Below are 18024 nucleotides of genomic sequence, written 5' to 3'. Positions count from 1 at the left end.
ACTTTTGAAACTATACTGTTTGTTGAGAACACACGTTTACTATTTGGGAAAAAAACTTGAAATACTTGGACAAAAGATTTTTAAAATTCAAAATCAAGGGTCACTTCAGTTATAAGACGATAACAAGAAACTTGTAAAGTTCCAAGAAAATTTGAGATAACCAGCCTTAATCCAAATAAGAAAACCTCTTAATAGTTAATTAGACCCATGGTTTTCTTGGTCAAGATCAATCTTAACCCTTTCAAATATAAGAGTTAATTGACCAAAGGACCTAACTAAACCTTGTAGGGGAAATGTGGTCATGCTAATGGTAACCTATCCCATGTTTTTATGATAAGGTAAATTCCACCCTTGGTTCATAGATATCATTACTTTTCTTACCAACTAATGGGGCACATCGATTAATATTGTCCCCTAAGATACAATATACCATGATGTTTCGACCTAGATTTTGGTCTCTACAAAGGGGAACCTTTACTTTGTGAATGTAAAGCTTAGTCAACTAATTGGGCCCACCCATTCATATCATGGGTCCATCATTCATCCACTCTTCACCCAACTCACTTGAATACTTTAGGTTTCTTAACTACTTTATGCTATCAAGAATCGCATGATGGGGGGATGTGCTTGAGCTGCTATGCTAAACACACACTGTACACACAAGAGGAAGCTCACTCAAGAACACAAGAAGAGATATGGAGGCCAAAACGTTTTCTTGCTGGTTTCTTCTTCTTCTTCCACACACTATACAATGTACACAAAGTATATATAAGATACAACATAAAGGAAAGTGGCCTTCTAAGTCAAACAGTGCATAACCGACTACACTAATCTATTGGCGTTATATCTTTGCTATCTATAGGTAGGTGTAACAAACTAAATACAATAGGTAATAAGTCAGTGGCCATGTGAGTATCATAACGACCACCAACATGGTAAGTGTAGATGTTCGGACTCATCTAGCCAGGCGGTCCATCATCAATGTCCGCATGTGTTGAGCTTGCCATCTCAACACTCCCCTCAAGCTCAATTCTATCTCTGCAACTTCTAGTAAGCTTCGAACTTTCGAAGCTTCTCTGCACCCAATGCCTTTGTGAAAATGTCAGCTACCTGATCCTGTGTGTTGACATATACCAAGTCAATCTCTCCTGCAAGAACCTTTTGTCTCACAAAGTGGTAGTGCACCTCAATGTGTTTTGTCCTAGCATGGAACACTGGATTCCTAGCTAGTTGTATACTGCTCATGTTGTCACAATAAATGACAACTGGACCATCTCCTTGCACATCCAAATCACCTAATAACTTTTGCAACCATACCACCTCACATGCTTCCATAGCAGCACCTCTATACTTAGCCTCTATACTTGATAAAGAAACTGTAGGTTGCTTTTTGCTGCTCCATGTAACTGCTGCACTACTAAGAGAGAATATGAATCCACTTGTAGATCTTCTGTCTCCAGCCCAATTTGCATATGTGTATCCAAAGACATGTAGTCCTTACTTGCCTCATAAAAAAGTCCATAATGTAAAGTGGACTTCACATATCTCATTAATATATGTCTAACTACATCCAAATGAGGCTTTCTAGGCATCTTTATAAACTAGCTGAGAAGGCCAACAACATAGCTCAAGTCTAGCCTTGTGATAGTCATGTAAATCGAACTTCCTACTATACTCCTGAATCCATTTGCTGCAAACTCCAACCTTTGGCTACTACCAAGGCAATCACACACCTAACAGTTGCCATCCTAGCAACTGGACTGAATGTCTCTTCATAATCTATGCCATATGTTTGAGCATAGCCTTTTGCAACCAGCCTAGCCTTATACCTTCTAACGGAATCATCTGCATTATGCTTGACTTTGTAAACCCACTTATAGCCAATAGCTTTCTTACCCTTAGGTAAGGGTACCAAATCCCAAGTCTTATTGGCTTCTAATGCAGCCATCTCCTCATCCATTGCTGCATCCCAATGAGCATGACCAACAACATCCTCAAAACAAGTGAGCTCAACATCCTCAACTAGTTTCACCATATAAGCATAATGGTAAGCTACATAACCTTCAAAACCAAATCTTTTAACAGGGTATCTGACCCTGCTAGATCTGCGTACCATCGGATCACTCAATGGAGCCTTTACATTACTATGAGCTCTTTGTACACCTGGTGTCCTGACTGAAGGAATTCCAAGCTCATCATCCAAACTCTTCGAACCACTAGAATCTCCATCAAATTCCAAATGACTGGTAGATGCATCATTACCATCCATCACCTTCTTCTTTCCTTTGTCCTTCCCTGCAACACTTATAGATCCACCTGCAGTTGTGGGGCTACTCCTTAGTCTCCTAGACCAAGGGCTCACTGTAGGTGTAGTACCAAATGATGTTTTTGGTCCACTAAGACTCCGTGAACACCATATTGGGGAATATGGAAATTTTCTATAAGTTTGGGACATGTGGTCAAATATTTGGATTTGTCATAACTTGAATGCTATAACTCCAAAAGGGGCGCTCTATAGCTCAATGGATTCCATTTCTCAAGTGCTTTCCAATGATAGGTCACATCATATAGTTTTGAGAAACTTATGGGCATGTTATCCAAGTGCCACTTTTTTAGTATTCAAAAAATGGGAATTGGGAATTCCCAAACTCACTAGTATTGTGTTCGTGATTCCTTGTTTATCTTTCTGCACATAGCTGTCCTGATCATTATCATCATCCAAAACATCACGAGTAGGTGTATACCAACTTCCCATCTCATCAAAGATAGCATCCCTGCTCACTTTGAACTCACCTGTGACAGGGTTATAACAGTGATGCCCTTTCTGCTCTAACGATTATCCAATAAAAACACATTTTTTTGCCTTTGGATCAAGCTTCTTCCGTAGCTCATCTAGCACATGAACGTATGCAACATAGCCAAATACCTTCAAGTGCGATACATCAGGCTTCTTGCCAGTAAAGCATTCTTCAGGAGTCATCCCATGAACTGCAACTATGGAAATTCTGTTCATAATGTAGACAACAGTATAGATAGCCTTAGACCAAAAATGTTTGGTCATATTCTTTTCAGTAATGCCCGTGCAACTTCTACAATATGCCTATTTTTTCTTTCTGCAACACCATGTGGGTTATACCTGCAAGTAAATTGCCTCTTTATCCCATGAGTCCTCAAGAAGCCACTGAACTCATTAGAGAGGTACTCTCGCCCTCCATATGATCTCAAGCACTTCACTTTTAAGCCTGTTTCTGTTTCAACAATTGCCTTAAAAGATTTGAAGTGCTCAAACACATCACGCTTTTCCTTCATGAAGTATACCCATAGCTTCCTTGAACAATCATCAATAAATGTGACAATGTATTTGCTGCCACCAAGAGATACATTCTATGCAGGCCCCCAAACATCTGTATGTACTACATCAAGTATATTTTTGCTCACTTCTTTATCATGCGAGAAGGGTTGTCTCGCCTACTTACCAAACCGGCATGCTTCACAGACTTTATGCAATTCTGCAACTCTAAAAGAAGGCAACCCTGTAACCAATCCTTTGGACTGCATTAATTTCAGCCTTTGCACATTTGCATGTCCAATACGTTTATGCCATATTTCAATATCTACAACTACTTTTCCTTTAACATACATAGTAGCATCCATTGTAGGAATTCTAGCATCTAAAGTGAACATTCGACCAACTCTACTTCCTTTTGAGACCAACCTGCACTTATAATTAAAGTCTTCTACAAAACAACCTTTTGCATTGAATCGGACCTACAACCCCTGCTCTACCATTTGGCCAACAGACACTAGATTCTTTGTAATTGATGGCACATGTAATACATCTGTCAGACTCTTTGTCTGGCCATCATATATGGATAAGGGAACCATTTCAATGTTTGAAATTGGGTGGCATGAATCATCACTCGTCTGCACATAGCGTGGGTTTTGTAAGTCCTGCATCTCTCCAAACCATTCAACATGACTGATCATATGATTAGATGCACCTGAATCGACATACCATACATAATCATGTGTCCCCTTTCCTGTAACTGCATTCATTATATGCTGCATAACAAACATACACTCATTTTTGTCTTCATTCTGTTGTGAAGATGATGCATAGTTTCCTTGCTGCAATTTATCACTGCGAATATCATCCTTCTTTGCATAGCAATAGGCTGCAATATGGCATGTTTTACCACAATAATGGCAAACAATAGTAGAATTTCTAGAACCTCTATTCTGCCATCCACCTCTTCCTTTAGAGCTCCCTTTGCCTCCAGAAACCTGCATTTCACCAAACTATTGATTGAACCTGTTTTGCTAGTTATCGCCAGCACGTCCCATACCATGCGGTCTCTTGAAGAGGATCTACCACATCCCCTTCCTGAACTCGAGTAAAATGCTTGGACCTGTTCACCATTTCTTTCAGACGAATCACCCTGCATATTGATCTCTTCAGTAATCATGAGAGAGATCAGTTCATCAAAATCTGGAAATGGCTTTCGTACATATACTAAAGTAACAAATGATTCCCATGCCTTCTCATTGTTAAGGCCACTCAAAGTGGATGAAACCAAATCATCATCATCTGGCATTGCATCAATCACTGCTAAAGCATCTGCAATGCTTCTCACCTTCAACACATACTCATTGATAGACATTTTCCCTTTCTTCAAGGCATTCAACTCTTGCTTGAGTTGAATCTTTCGTGTCTTTGTATTTACTGAAAACATGCTCTCAAAAATGATTCAAGCTGTATGTGAAGTTTCTGCATTCCTGATATGTCCCAGCATAGTATTATCAATGACTGTAGATAGCTAGTACATCGTCTTTTTTTCTTTCACATTCCACTCTTTCCATGCTTTTAACTCATTTTCAGTACCCAGCTCTGGCTCCTTTTCTTCACCTGAAATAAACTCATAAAGGCCTTTTCCAATGAGGAAGTTCATCATAGAAAAATTCCATGAAGGGTAGTTGTTCTTGTCGAGCTTCTCAATAATGGGATTTTCGTTGTTCTCTGCCATGATCACAAACAAGGATACAACACAACAAACTAGTATTCTGCAATCTTTTACAACATGTGCACAATAATACACCAAGCAACCTTTTTCATTGATTGCTCAATAGTACATGTAATTTGCAATCTGTTTGCAGATAAACCTTATGTTTGCTTCCTGCAAACACCTCAAAAATTACAGATTCGCAATCTGTAACCTATACACCCACTTTTGGTCAATATAGCCGAAATCACAGTGTACCCTGAAACTGCTGTCCGTAACCTTGTGGCTCTAAAACGGGGCCTGAAATGGCCTCAGACACCCAAAATATACAGTGATCTACTCTCACACCAAATCTCACAGCAATCTAAGATTTTTTCTCAATCCTGCTTCCAATGCCTCCACAGGCACTATCCAAGAGAGAGAGTGGAAGAATGGGAGAGCTTCTTACCCATTGCTTGCTTGCTCGAACCTTGCTTCTTCTCCTTCACTTCAACCTTCGAAACTAGCCTCTCTTAGTGGCGGGGCTCTGATACCATGTCAAGAATCACGTGATGGGGGGATGTGCTTGAGCTGCTGTGCCAAACACACATTGTATACACAAGAGGAAGCTCACTCAAGAACACAAGAAGAGAGACGGAGGCTTAAACGTTTTCTTGCTGGTTTCTTCTTCTTCTTCCACACATGATACGATGTACACAAAGTATAGATAAGATACAACATAAAGGAAAGTGGCCTTCTAAGTCAAACAGTGTATAACCGACTACACTAATCGACTGGCATTATATCTTTGCTAATTATAGGTAGGTGTAACAAACTAAATATAATAGGTGATAAGTCAATGGCCATGTGAGTATCATAATGACCACCAATGTGCTAAGTGTAGACTGCGGCCTCATCTAGCCAGGCAGTCCATCATCAATGTCTGCATGTGTTGAGCTTGCCATCTCAACATATGCTACCACACTATGGGATATCTAAAAGTAATAAGGGCTCTTTGGAAACAAATTTCCCTCAACAAGTAGAAATATAAACAATATTTCAAATTCCAACTAGATTATCAACCTATTCTAGGGTTCTTTATTCTCAAATCCAAATGAGATCACTAGCTCAAACCAAAGCTCTTATATTCATAATATTCTCCAGAATTGGACTTTCAACCAAAAGTCTTACTTGGGACATGTGCAACTCACACCCTCTCTTTGGGCCCAAGAGAGATTGGCTCATACCCCCACATTTTCTTTAATTATATTACTAGCAAATCTTTTTCCCAATATGTATATTTTACCTTAGAGATTAAGCCTAAGAATCACTTGTTAATCAATATTCTTTTATATAACTATAAACTCATTTCAAGATCTGCGATTTCCAAAATACCAAATCTAGCTTCCTCTACTTGTTTCTTGGTAATTTGTGAGCACATTTTTTAATTTTGTGCAGCCCATCATGTTGGTCGCATATTTCCTATTGTGGCATGATTCCTCCATAGGTGGGTTCTTTGTGGTGTCCCTCATGATTCAAACATGTGGTTACAAGTAGATTGATTTGTGGGCAAGGTTTTGATATAATGCAACTATAGTAAGAAATGATTAAATGTGAGACATTCACTTTTATTGGGCAAAATTTTTGGGTGTTATGAGAAGTATATAGATGGAGATTGATTTGCTAAGTGAAGCTTTCAAATGTTGTGAGAAATTAATAAATAGAGATATGCTTGTGGGTGGGTCTTCCACTTATTTTGCAAAGATGAATAGATGGAGAGAATAAGGGTAGAAAATAAGAGGGAGGCCACTTTGCAACAACTTTGTGCTATTGCATGAAGTTGCCATTAAATAACATTGCAAGTGATAGGATTCTCCCTCCTCTCTTTCTCTCCCCCCTTTGCATCTCTCATCTCTCACAATTTTTTCCTCTCCCATTTCTCTCTTCTCCCTCCCATATCTATCTCTCCCCCTACTCTTTTTATCTCCTCTCTTCCTTCTCTTTCTCTCTCTCTCTCTCTCTCTATATATATATATATATCTGTGTGTGTGTGTGTGTGTGTGCACTCTCTTTCTATCTACATCTTTTTTTTCTCTCTTTGGTTTTTTATTCACTTCTCTCCTCTCTCTCTCTCTCCCTTTTTCAATCTTAAATTTTCTCTCTTCTCTCTCTACCCTTCTCTCTCTTTTCTATTTTTTCTCTCCTTTCTCTTTCTTTTTTTCTCTCTATCTTGTTATCTTTTCTTCTCTCTACTATTTTTTATCTCTCTTCATTTTTCTTTTTTCTTTTTGAAGAAGTTTGAATTAGTGTATAGAAGTAATTACATCAGGCCTTCTTGCCAACCAAGCATGATCAAAGGCTAATAACAAATACTCATGAATCCTAGAGGCTCTGAAAAACCCATCTACATGAACCAAAGAAGGGGATCATGAAGTGGACACAACATAGGTGGAGTGAACAATATTCGTGCATGGACTAGCCACCTCTCAAAGTATCAAGCTAGTCAAAATCATCATTTTCTTTTCATCTCTCTCTCTCTCTCCTTTTTCTTCTATTCTCTCTCGTGCATCTCTACTTTGATCTCTCTCTTCTTGTACATTTCCCTCTCTTATGTGTGTTTGTGTTCACCCACAAACACACACATCTTTTCTCTCTTCATTCTCTACACACACACACACACACTCTCTCTCTCTCTCCTCCCCTTCTCTCTCTCTCTCTCTCTCTCTGCTTCTTACTCTCCCCCCTTTCTCCTCCTCCTCCCTCCCCCTCTCTCTCTACATTTATCTCTTTTTCTTGCATATTTCTCTTATTGGTATTCATGTTCCCTCTCACTGTCTCTCTTACCCCCTCTCTCTCATTCTCCCTTTTTTCTTATTTTCTCTCTCTTCCCCTTCTTCTTCTTCTTCTTCCTGTCTTTCTCTCTCTACCTCTTGCTTTGCCCCTTGAAAGGGAGTGATGGATCGAAGGTTGGGAGAGCTATGGTGGGAGAGCAAGAGCAAGAAAGGGAGAGACTAGAAATGGGAACTCCAACAGTCTCACAATGTGTGATCGGGCCTTCCTTTATTCAAACTATCACTAAAAGAATAAAGAATAAAGTGGCGGTAACGGGTGCCCACCACCTGCAGTGTGCAATGGCGGTGAGCGGGCCTTCCTTTATTCAAACTATCACTGAAATAATAAGAATAAAGTGGTGATAATGGGTGCCCGCCACTTGCAGTGTGCAATGGCGGTGACTGTCTGTGTAGTAATATAATATACGGGCGGCTAGACAGAGGCGCCTTTACCCCCAACAACCTCCCACTTAAAGGCAAATCTGCCCCAGTGAGGAGTGAAAAGAAAAAGAAAAAAAAAGACAGTACAACATGTACACATTTACAAAAGGATGAGGAAAGACGTCATCTCATCCCACGCCCATCAACCTCCTAAGGAAGGTAAAGTGCTCTGTAGAGAGGCTTTTTGTGAGCAGATCTGTAGGATTCTGGTCAGCCAAGATCTTGACAAGATCAACAGACTTGGTCTCAATGACCCCACGTATGAAGTGATACCTTACCTCAATATGTTTCGTCTTCGCATGGAAGACCAGATTCTTGGCTAACTGAATAGCACTCATAGAATCCGAATGCAGTGTAGGGATAACATCAATACCAAGGTCAACAACTAAATGATCCAACCAAATGGTCTCCTTGCAAGCCTCAGTGGGCTGCAACATACTCGGCCTTTGTAGTAGAAAGGGCGGTGCATTTCTAAGAAACAACACCTCCAACATAGGTGAATACATAGTCGAAAGTGAACTTCCTACTATCTACATGTCCTACATAAGCAGAGTCAGTGTACCCTACGACTCCTGTATCTTGGCTGCCATAGCATATGCACATATTTGTAGTGCCCTTCAGGTACCTCATGATACCCTTCACGGCATCCCAATGCTTCTTGCCAGGTGTAGCCATATAGCGTGCCACAACACCAACTGCAAAGGCAATATCTGGACGAGTGACTATCATGGCATACATAAGATTGCCCACTGTGGATGCATAGGGAATCTTGGCCATCTCGGCCCTTTGCTCATTTTTCTACGGACAATCAGCCTGTGATACCTTCACATAAGAAGACAACAGACAGCCAATAGGCTTTAGTCCTGCATGCAGAAGCGCTCAAGCACTTTATGAATGTATGTCCTACATGTGGAAGTGCTCAAGCACTTTATGAATGTACTCCCTTTGTGACAAGTAGACGAGTCCCTGATGCCTGTCGCGTCTAATGCGCACACCAAGTATGTAAATGGCCTATCCCAGATCTTTCATCTCAAAGCTCTTCTTGAGCTGAGCCTTAAGAGCATCTAGCTCATCATGAGCTTTCCCGGCCTATCAGCATATCATCCACATAGAGTACCAAAATCAATAAAGAACCATCACAGGCTTTCTTCGTGTAAAGACATGGATCCATAGCACTCCGGATGTAGCCCTGTGACTGCATAAAGGCATCAAACTTATGATACCACTCCCTAGGTGCTTGTTTCAAGCCATAAAGACTTTTCTTCAATTTGCACACTAGGTGCTGCCTGCCAGGTTCTGCAAAGCCCTTAGGCTGCTCCATATAAATCTCATCATGCAAGTCCCCATGTAAGAAAGTGTGGGAGCTTTTGCTCAATCGCTAAGACCCACGGACCACTTATTGCTTCAAGCGTTTCAAGTGAGCACTAATGGCTATCTCTCACCTAGCTGATATGTTGTCGGTCCTACGAGTATAGTGAGATTACCTTGATGCCAATGGCTATCTCTCACCTAGCTGACATGCTATCGGTCCTACGAGTGTAGTGAGATTACCTTGATGCCAATGTGAGTAACCTCCTCTCTTGCACACCTGGTAGCTCCACGATTCTCGATGCTAGCTTCACCCTCTTGATCCCTCACTCCCACACACTCACTCCCTCACACTCTCACACTCCCTCTCTCAAGAGCACACACAAGCAAGAAGGAGAGAAGAAGAGAGGAAGAAGAAGACTCCTTTTGCCACACACCAAAAGAATGAGCTTCTTATTCACTTTTCAACTTTATATACAAAACCCTAAATCCCTTTTGGGCGGTCATCCCCTTTTCCCTTTTCTTACATGGCCGGCCATAGCCTAGGCCCTTTTTCCCATTGTTCCACCATTCTAATTTATCATATTCCCAACTAATGCTTACAATTCGCACATGTTCGAGCCTGGCACTCTTTTACAAGGATTCGGGAGGACTTCCACATTTAATGGTGCGCCTTTTACTCTTTTGCTATCTCCGGGCGACACTGAGACTTTCTGAGGGTCGTGCTCGAACATTTAAAATTTTCAGAGTCTGGTTACTGGTCAAGGCGACTTTTTCCTTCTTTTATCTTGTGCCTTTTTTTTGCTATTTCCTTTTTTCCATTTTTCCGCTCCTCTACTCCATTTTCCCGCTCCTCTGTGCTGCGGTAAACATTACCCCCCTCCTAGCCAAGTGCCACTCCCATGGCACTGCGGTGGGAAGCAATGGCTAGTTGGGTCTGCTGCTAGGCGGAATTGGTAGGTAGATGACACTGATTCAAAGGTGATTGTGTGAATGAGAGGTGATGGAGTTTAATGACGATGTGACCAGGAGAGATTCTGGCGTGCTTTAGGCTTCATGAAGATGCTCAGCATTTCTCATACAGTTGTGGCTTCCATTCTGCGACGGCTGATAGGGGTTCCACTTGGCTGGTGGAAAATATGTAGCCGGTCGTCCCTTGAGCATCAGAAATGCTTGATCAATAAGCAATCCCTTAGGAGGATGGTATTTGAGGGATTTATCCTGGAGGAACCCCCCCCCCCACAAGCAGCCTCTTCATGAGAAGCTCGCTCAACGTCAAGTCTCCCTCTAGTGCTCTCTCATGGTCCGTTCGGTTTCGGCTAGCTAAGTTCAGCATTCGCTGCACCTCATGCAGATCCATGCTTTGCCTTTGGCTCCTAGCTTGCTGATCCCTATTGTACTCGGCTATGCTCTGCAATGCTTTGCAGGCTAGTATTCTCTTCTCTTCTAGATCTTCGATGATTGCGTCTGCTGTCCTGCCGCGGTGCTTGTACCGGGCGTGCATATCGTAACTGCTCACCAAGCTATTAAATAGCATCTGGGAATACGTTCAAATGGAGCTCCTCATTAGACCGATGGTCTGAGCTCCCTTCTGCCATGGTCGAGTTCTCGCGCTCCACTAAGCTGTCGGTCAGGTTGAATAGACTTGACAAATCCACGTCGTTGGCGCTCCTTGCTTGGTCCTACTTTGCGCTTTGATGGTTTGTCTATGTCTTGGTTCTCTCCTGCTGGTGGGTTCCTTGAGTGGTTTTATCTGAGTGAGTTCCTTGACTTATTGAATACAATCCTCAATTTATGATCACTTAGTGTGTGTCGTTTCTCATGCACTTGTAGTCAATCAGGGTTTCAGCTTTCTTATGTGTACTTTAAGTGTGGAATTCAATGTGAGTGCGGCAAACAATCTCTATATGCCTTATGCCCTCTTGTCTCATCTCGGGCCTGATAAGCTTTGTCACTCAAGTCCTAGCCGTTCTAGTGGATTCTAGGGTCTACGCTACTTCTTGCTATTCACTCGGGGGTCGATCACAGGTCCTATGATTGGATTTCCGTTCTCAATGTGTCAGGTCACTGGGGAGTGCTCCAGCACTGTCCCCTTGTCCCCTGGTCGTGACTCCTACATCAGGAACTGCCTACAAGGCGTTCGCTATGTTGTCTTGGAGCGGGTTGCGCTTCCAGTTGGTTGAGGGGATCAATTTTTTATGTTTTCTTTTTTCTACCTAAGGGTGTGTCCGATTTACCAGTGGTCCGATTCTTAGAATCGGACCAGGTGGGTCCGATTTTGAGCTATCTGATTTTGAGTTGTCCAATTCTCAGAATCGGACAGGGGTCAAGTGTCCCATTTTCAAAAATCGGACAAGTGGTCCGATCGAACCAGGTGGGTAGTCCGATTGTGCTGACGTGTCCTAATCCGTGGGTCCGATTCTACGAATCGGACAGGGGTGGGTTCGATTGCCTCGATCGGACGAGGAGTTTGATCGGACAGGTGGTTCGATTTCCTATGGTCCGATTTCCAAAATCGGACGGGTTGGTCTGAGTGGTCCGATCGGGGAGCGTCCGATTCTGAGAATCGGACACTGGATCGGATGTCCGATTTTGCCGACCCGAACACACTTTCAAGCATGAAATCGTCAAAAATCTTAAGGTATTGATTATTACAAGCTACAAGATTCAATAGGAATGCTGCTAGAGTGATGAGGAAGAGATCTATATACCTGGGGATCGCTGATAGCAACGTAACTCCTCGCACTGATCTATATGCCACATCGATTGAGAGTTCTTATTGGACAGCTCAGGGTATCATCACATCAGCTTATGATTGAGAGTGGCAGAGCCAGTGGCATCCCACGGGAGGAGAGGATATGCCCCCTTTGCATATCAGAGGTGGAGAGTGAGGAGCATTTTGTTCTTAGATGCCCGGCATACTCAGAGTTGAGATCTAGATACACATTGAGCAGCTCACTTCAGGGATGTATGACTGATATGGATCATAGATCATTTGGCCGTTTTGTGGGAGAGGCATGGCACATCAGAGAGCAGAGCACACAGCGGGTCCCAGTCAGAGAGGGGCCCACCCAAACGACTATTACACAGTTCTTTCAGACAGACAGAGTGAGAGCTACTATACCAGCCTCTAGCCAGACCTCCGGGCTCACACTACAGCAGGCTGAGGACCAGCGTACTCGACGCCGCACGAGGATCCGTGGGTTTTGGATCCCACAGCCACACCGATAGGAGATCCGGAGGATTCTTGATCTACATCGTAGCAGACTGAGATCCGATGACACTCGACACATTGGATCTCAGATCTCCAGTTTGCTCTTTCTCCACCGCCGATGTACCACATCCTGCATCCAGGAGGGATCACCTGCTATTAGCGACTTCGACGACTGCTACTACATCCCAGGATAGTATATCTCCCTGCATCTGTTACATATACACATCGTACCACTTTATCACAGCCGACAATTGTTCCCCTATCACAGCCGACATTTGTTCCCCCTTTGTAGCCATTATCTGGAGTACTAGAGCTTCATACGCACATATACATACACGACACTTATCACACTCACAGCACCGTATTTTCAGTTTCCAGTTTTTAGCTTTTCATTCAGCACTTTTATTTTGGATAGATGGACCTCATCAGTTGTATCACAGTTTGTCTCATAGGCCAGTTTTGGTCTTTAGAAGACGTTAATATAACTTTCTTTCTTTCTTTCTTTCTCTCTCTCTCTCTCTCTCTCTCTCTCTCTCAACTAGTTGCAAATGAGGATTTCCTTGCCCTCCTAGAACATATACCCCTGCTGGACATTACCCGGATGTTACCAATCACTCTCCTTGCGATTCATACACATTCAAACAAGCATTTCCTCCATTTTCCACTTGTTTTCCCTGATTTTCTCCCTGTTTTACAGCAGCAAACCCTATGCCTTTTGGGTGCGATTTCCTAATGTTAGCCTAATCTAAACGCAAAAGAATCGAAAGCAAAAAACTGAAATAATTTCTCCATGTTTTCCAATCATCAAACAACCAAAATATCCCAAAGTACTTACTTGTTTTGAAGATCAAAAACACCCAAACTTTCTACCTATCTCAAGCTCCGTTTCGGGGATGAATCCCCTACTTCGATGCTCAATATGAGGCGCACAAGTGCTCAAGCTTGAATCCGTTGTCTCGACAATGGAACCAAAATGTGGGAGCTTTCGCTCAACCGCCAAGACCCACAGACCGCTTATTGCTTCAAGCGTTTCAAGCGAGCTCTAATGGCTATCTCTCACCTAGCCGACGTGCCGTCGATCCTACAAGTGTAGTGAGCTTACCTTGATGCCAATGTGAGTAACCTCCTCTCTTGCACACCTCGGTAGCTCCACGATTCTCGATGCTAGCTCAAGCATCCTCAAGCCTCCTCCATCTCCAAGCTCCATCCTCCATAGCTGTGCATGCAAGAAAAGAGAAAAAAAGAGAAGAGAAGAAGAGAAGAGGAGATGGTGAAGAGCTTCACCCTCTTGATCCCTCACTCCCACACACTCACTCCCTTACACTCTCACACTCCCTCTCTCAAGAGCACACACAAGCAAGAATGAGAGAAGAAGAGAGGAAGAAGAAGACTCCTTTTTCCACACACCAAAAGAATGAGCTTCTCATTTACTTTTCAACTTTATATACAAAACCCTAAATCCCTTTTGGGCGGTCATTCCCTTTTCCCTTTTCTTACATGGCCGGCCATAGCCTAGGCCCTTTTTCCCATTGTCCCACCATTCTAATTTATCCTATTCCCAACTAATGCGTACAATTTGCACAGGAGCGAGCCTGGCACTCTTTTACAAGGATTCGGGAGCGCTTCCACATTTAATGGTGTGCCTTTTACTCTTTTGCTGTCTCGGGGTGAAACTAAGACTTTCTGAGGGTCATGCCCGAACATTTAAGTTTTTCAGGGTCTGGTTACCGGTCAAGGTGCATTTTTCTTCTTTTATCTTGCGCCTTTTTTTTCTATTTCCTTTTTCCCATTTTCCCACTCCTCTGCTCCATTTTCCCGCTCCTCTGTGCTACGGTAAACAGAAAGTCGTCTTGACATCCATCTGATATAAATCCAAGTCAAGCTGAGCAACCAAAGCCAAGACTAAGTGCAGGGTGGTCATCTTAACCATAGGAGAAAAAACCTCGTCAAAGTCTACACCATGCTCCTGAAAACCCTTTGCTACCAATCTAGCCTCGTATGCTGGCTTGGGGTGTCCAGGGGTACTTTTTAGCTTCTACACCCACTTACATGGCAAAGCCTTCTCGCCCGTAGGCAAGGAAACCAAATCCCAAGTGTCATTCTTATGTAGGGAGTCTATCTCAGATTGCATAACCCTCTCCCAAGAGTGACTGTCACCCTTGTGCATAGCCTCATCATAGGTGAAAGGCTCTCCTGCATCTGTAACCAAGACATAATGCATCGAGGGCTGAAATCTATCAGGTGGACGTCTGTCTCTAGTAGACCGCCGTCTCATGACAGGCTCTGCTGCCTGCCCAGCTACCTGTCCAACACCTTGACCATGAGCATCTGCTGCAGCTGTAGGCTATCCAACTGGCTATACGGGAGCTCTCGGCTCCTCCTGAAATATGACCCTGCGGATCTCAACAACTCTCTCAGGCTGCCTATGCATTTTGTCTTCATGGAAGACTACATCATGACTACGGATGACTTTTCGCGCCTGCGGATCCAGAGACGGTAACCCATCTCGTCTGCATCCCCATAACCAAGGAAAATGCATTTGACACTCTTGGGATCCAACTTACTTCTCTTGTCCCTGGGCACATGGCAAAGAGCCTCACATCCAAAGACACGAAGATGCGCATAAGAGGGAGGTTTTCCAATCCATACCTCCTCTACAACAACCTGGAAATCCAAACCACTAGAGGGTGATCTGTTTATGACATGCACAGCTGTACTAACTGCCTCAGCCCAAAAGCTCTGTGGTAGGCTTGCATGGCTAAGCATACTGCGTACACGCTCCTGGATGGTTCTATTCATCCGCTCAGCCAAACCATTTTGGGGGGGGGTGTAGGGGGCGGTCAACTGACGCTTAATATCCCTCTCATCACATAACTGCTCAAAAGCACGTGAGACATACTTATCCCCATTATCTCTCCTTAGGCATTTTAGCCTATACCCAGACTGGTTCTTAACCAATGCAAGCCATCTCTGATACACAGTCAAGACATCGGATTCCAGCTTAATGGGATAAGCCCAAACTTTTTGTGAAAAATCATCTATGAACGTAAAAAAATACTTTGCACCACCCATAGACTGATAAGGCATGGGCCCACAGACATCTAAATGTACCAATGCCAAGGGCTCACTCATGCGTGGCCTACCAGACTTCTTATGCGTAGATCTAGTCTGCCTGCCATAAAGACAATGCTCACATGAATCAAAACATGCATAATCAAGGGGCGGTAAGTACTGCAAACCAGAAAGCATTTTCATTCCCTTCAAAGACATATGGCCCAAACGGGCATGCCAAAGAGATATATGTGGGATAGAACCCACAAACAAAACATGATCAAGGGAAGAAGCTGATACAATCAAGGGGTAGAGACTGCTAGCCTTGGCACCTCTCGCAATCACAAGTTTGCCACGAGTGATCTTCCATGCAGAGTCTCCAAAACATACATGATATCCTGTGTCATCAAGCTGTCCAGCTGACATGAGGCTACGTGTCAAAGCAGGTACATGATGTACATCCTGCATAACAAAACGGCTATCAGAAGGAAACTATAGAAGCCTAACATCACCAATGCCCACAATATCAAGAGAGCTGTCATCACCCAAGCGCACAGAATCCAAAACAGTACGGTATGAATGAAACCACTCTTGGCAAGGTGTCACATGAAAGGACGAATTTGAGTCCAAGAGCCAACACTGTGCATACATAGAGTGCATCTCTGTCATCTGCGAAGCACTAGAAGAAGCTGCTAGGATATAATCATCATCATCAACATTCTCAGGCTGCATAACATTGATCTCTTCAATTTTAACACTGGACTTTTCAGGTACCATGTTGCAATTAGAAGACTTATCCTGCACTTTGTCTTTCCCCTTATCTTTGCGCCTTTCATTGTGCAATTCATGGCATTGTGGCCTAATATGGCCCTTTTTCCCACAATGGTGACAAGTAACTTCTGCATTCCTGCCACGAGATTTGCTACGTGACTTCCCATGAGACTTGGACCGAGATTTCTGAGAATCCCATCCACGGCCACTACCACTCACATGCTTTCCATATCCATCATTCTTGCCTCTAACTGTCATAGCATGAGACACACGAGAGGCATCCAAATTCTTATGGTTAATCTCTTCCTGCAGAATAGCACTCTCAACATCAAATAATTTCAAGGTAGCAGTAGAGGCACATAATGCAATGCGGAATACATCCCATGACCCATTAAGAGTACCAAGTAAGAAAAGAGGAGTGACATCCTCTGCAAAAGTGATGTCCTACAAAGTCAAGTTCTTGAGTATAGCATGGAAGTGGCTCAAGTGAGCAGACATAGTCACATTCTCCTTTATGCGCAAATCATAAGCTGCTTCAGCCAATACATCTGAATCGCTGGACTTTTCTTGTCATAGAGATTTTTGATCTTTTCCCACAACTGCCATGCACTCTGTTCTTTCTCAAAGAAATTATAGTGAACCTGTTCTGTGAGAGACAATACAATAGTGGACTTGCATAACTCATCAAACTCAAGCCATTCCTCATCTGGCATAGTTGTAGGCGGATGCCCGCTTAAGCTCAAAGGTTTGATCTGCAATTTTTGCACCAACACCTGCCAAATCTGGCTCTTCCAATAAGAGTAATTCGTACCATCAAGCTTAGTGATGTTGAAAATAGCATGATCAATGGACGAACTCGCCATAATGCAGGCTGGAAGACTGTAGACAGAGTTCAAAACTGCTTGTTGTTTACTGTAGAAAATGACCAAAAAATCACCAAAATTGAGGAAAAATGGCAAAGAAAGTGGAACCAAAGCTGTTGTCCACCAAGTACTAGTGAAAGTACATCATTTCAGAGTGTTTTAGCATGAAAAATCCATGTCAATCCATACATATATGCTTGCTGTAATAAATTTTAGATTTCAGTAAAAGAGAGCTAAGAGTGCCAAAATCGGATCCCAAGGCAATCAGATACTGCCAAGACCAAAGCCGGCATCATGCGGGCATAGCATAAGCATATGACAGTCGATAAGCATGAATCCAACACCCAAGTATGCCATACAAACATCTGCAAGTGAGTAGGCATACCCCCCCAGGCAACGGGGCAAAGTGTTCCTGCCACTACCAAAACTTGACACAAGTAGGTGTCAGTTCACAAAGATACGGATCCAAAACTGAGACTTAGCTCATAAGCATACAGTGAGCCAAGACATATAATGTATCATCCCAAAAGGTAAGAAATCCCAAAGTTTCAAGTGTCTGTAACTGC

This window comes from Lygodium microphyllum, chromosome 13, assembly GCF_053477565.2.
Source record: "Lygodium microphyllum isolate KBCC chromosome 13, Lygodium_microphyllum_v1.1.10, whole genome shotgun sequence".
NCBI lineage: Eukaryota > Viridiplantae > Streptophyta > Polypodiopsida > Schizaeales > Lygodiaceae > Lygodium > Lygodium microphyllum.
Note: the sequence above shows the minus strand (reverse complement) of the source record.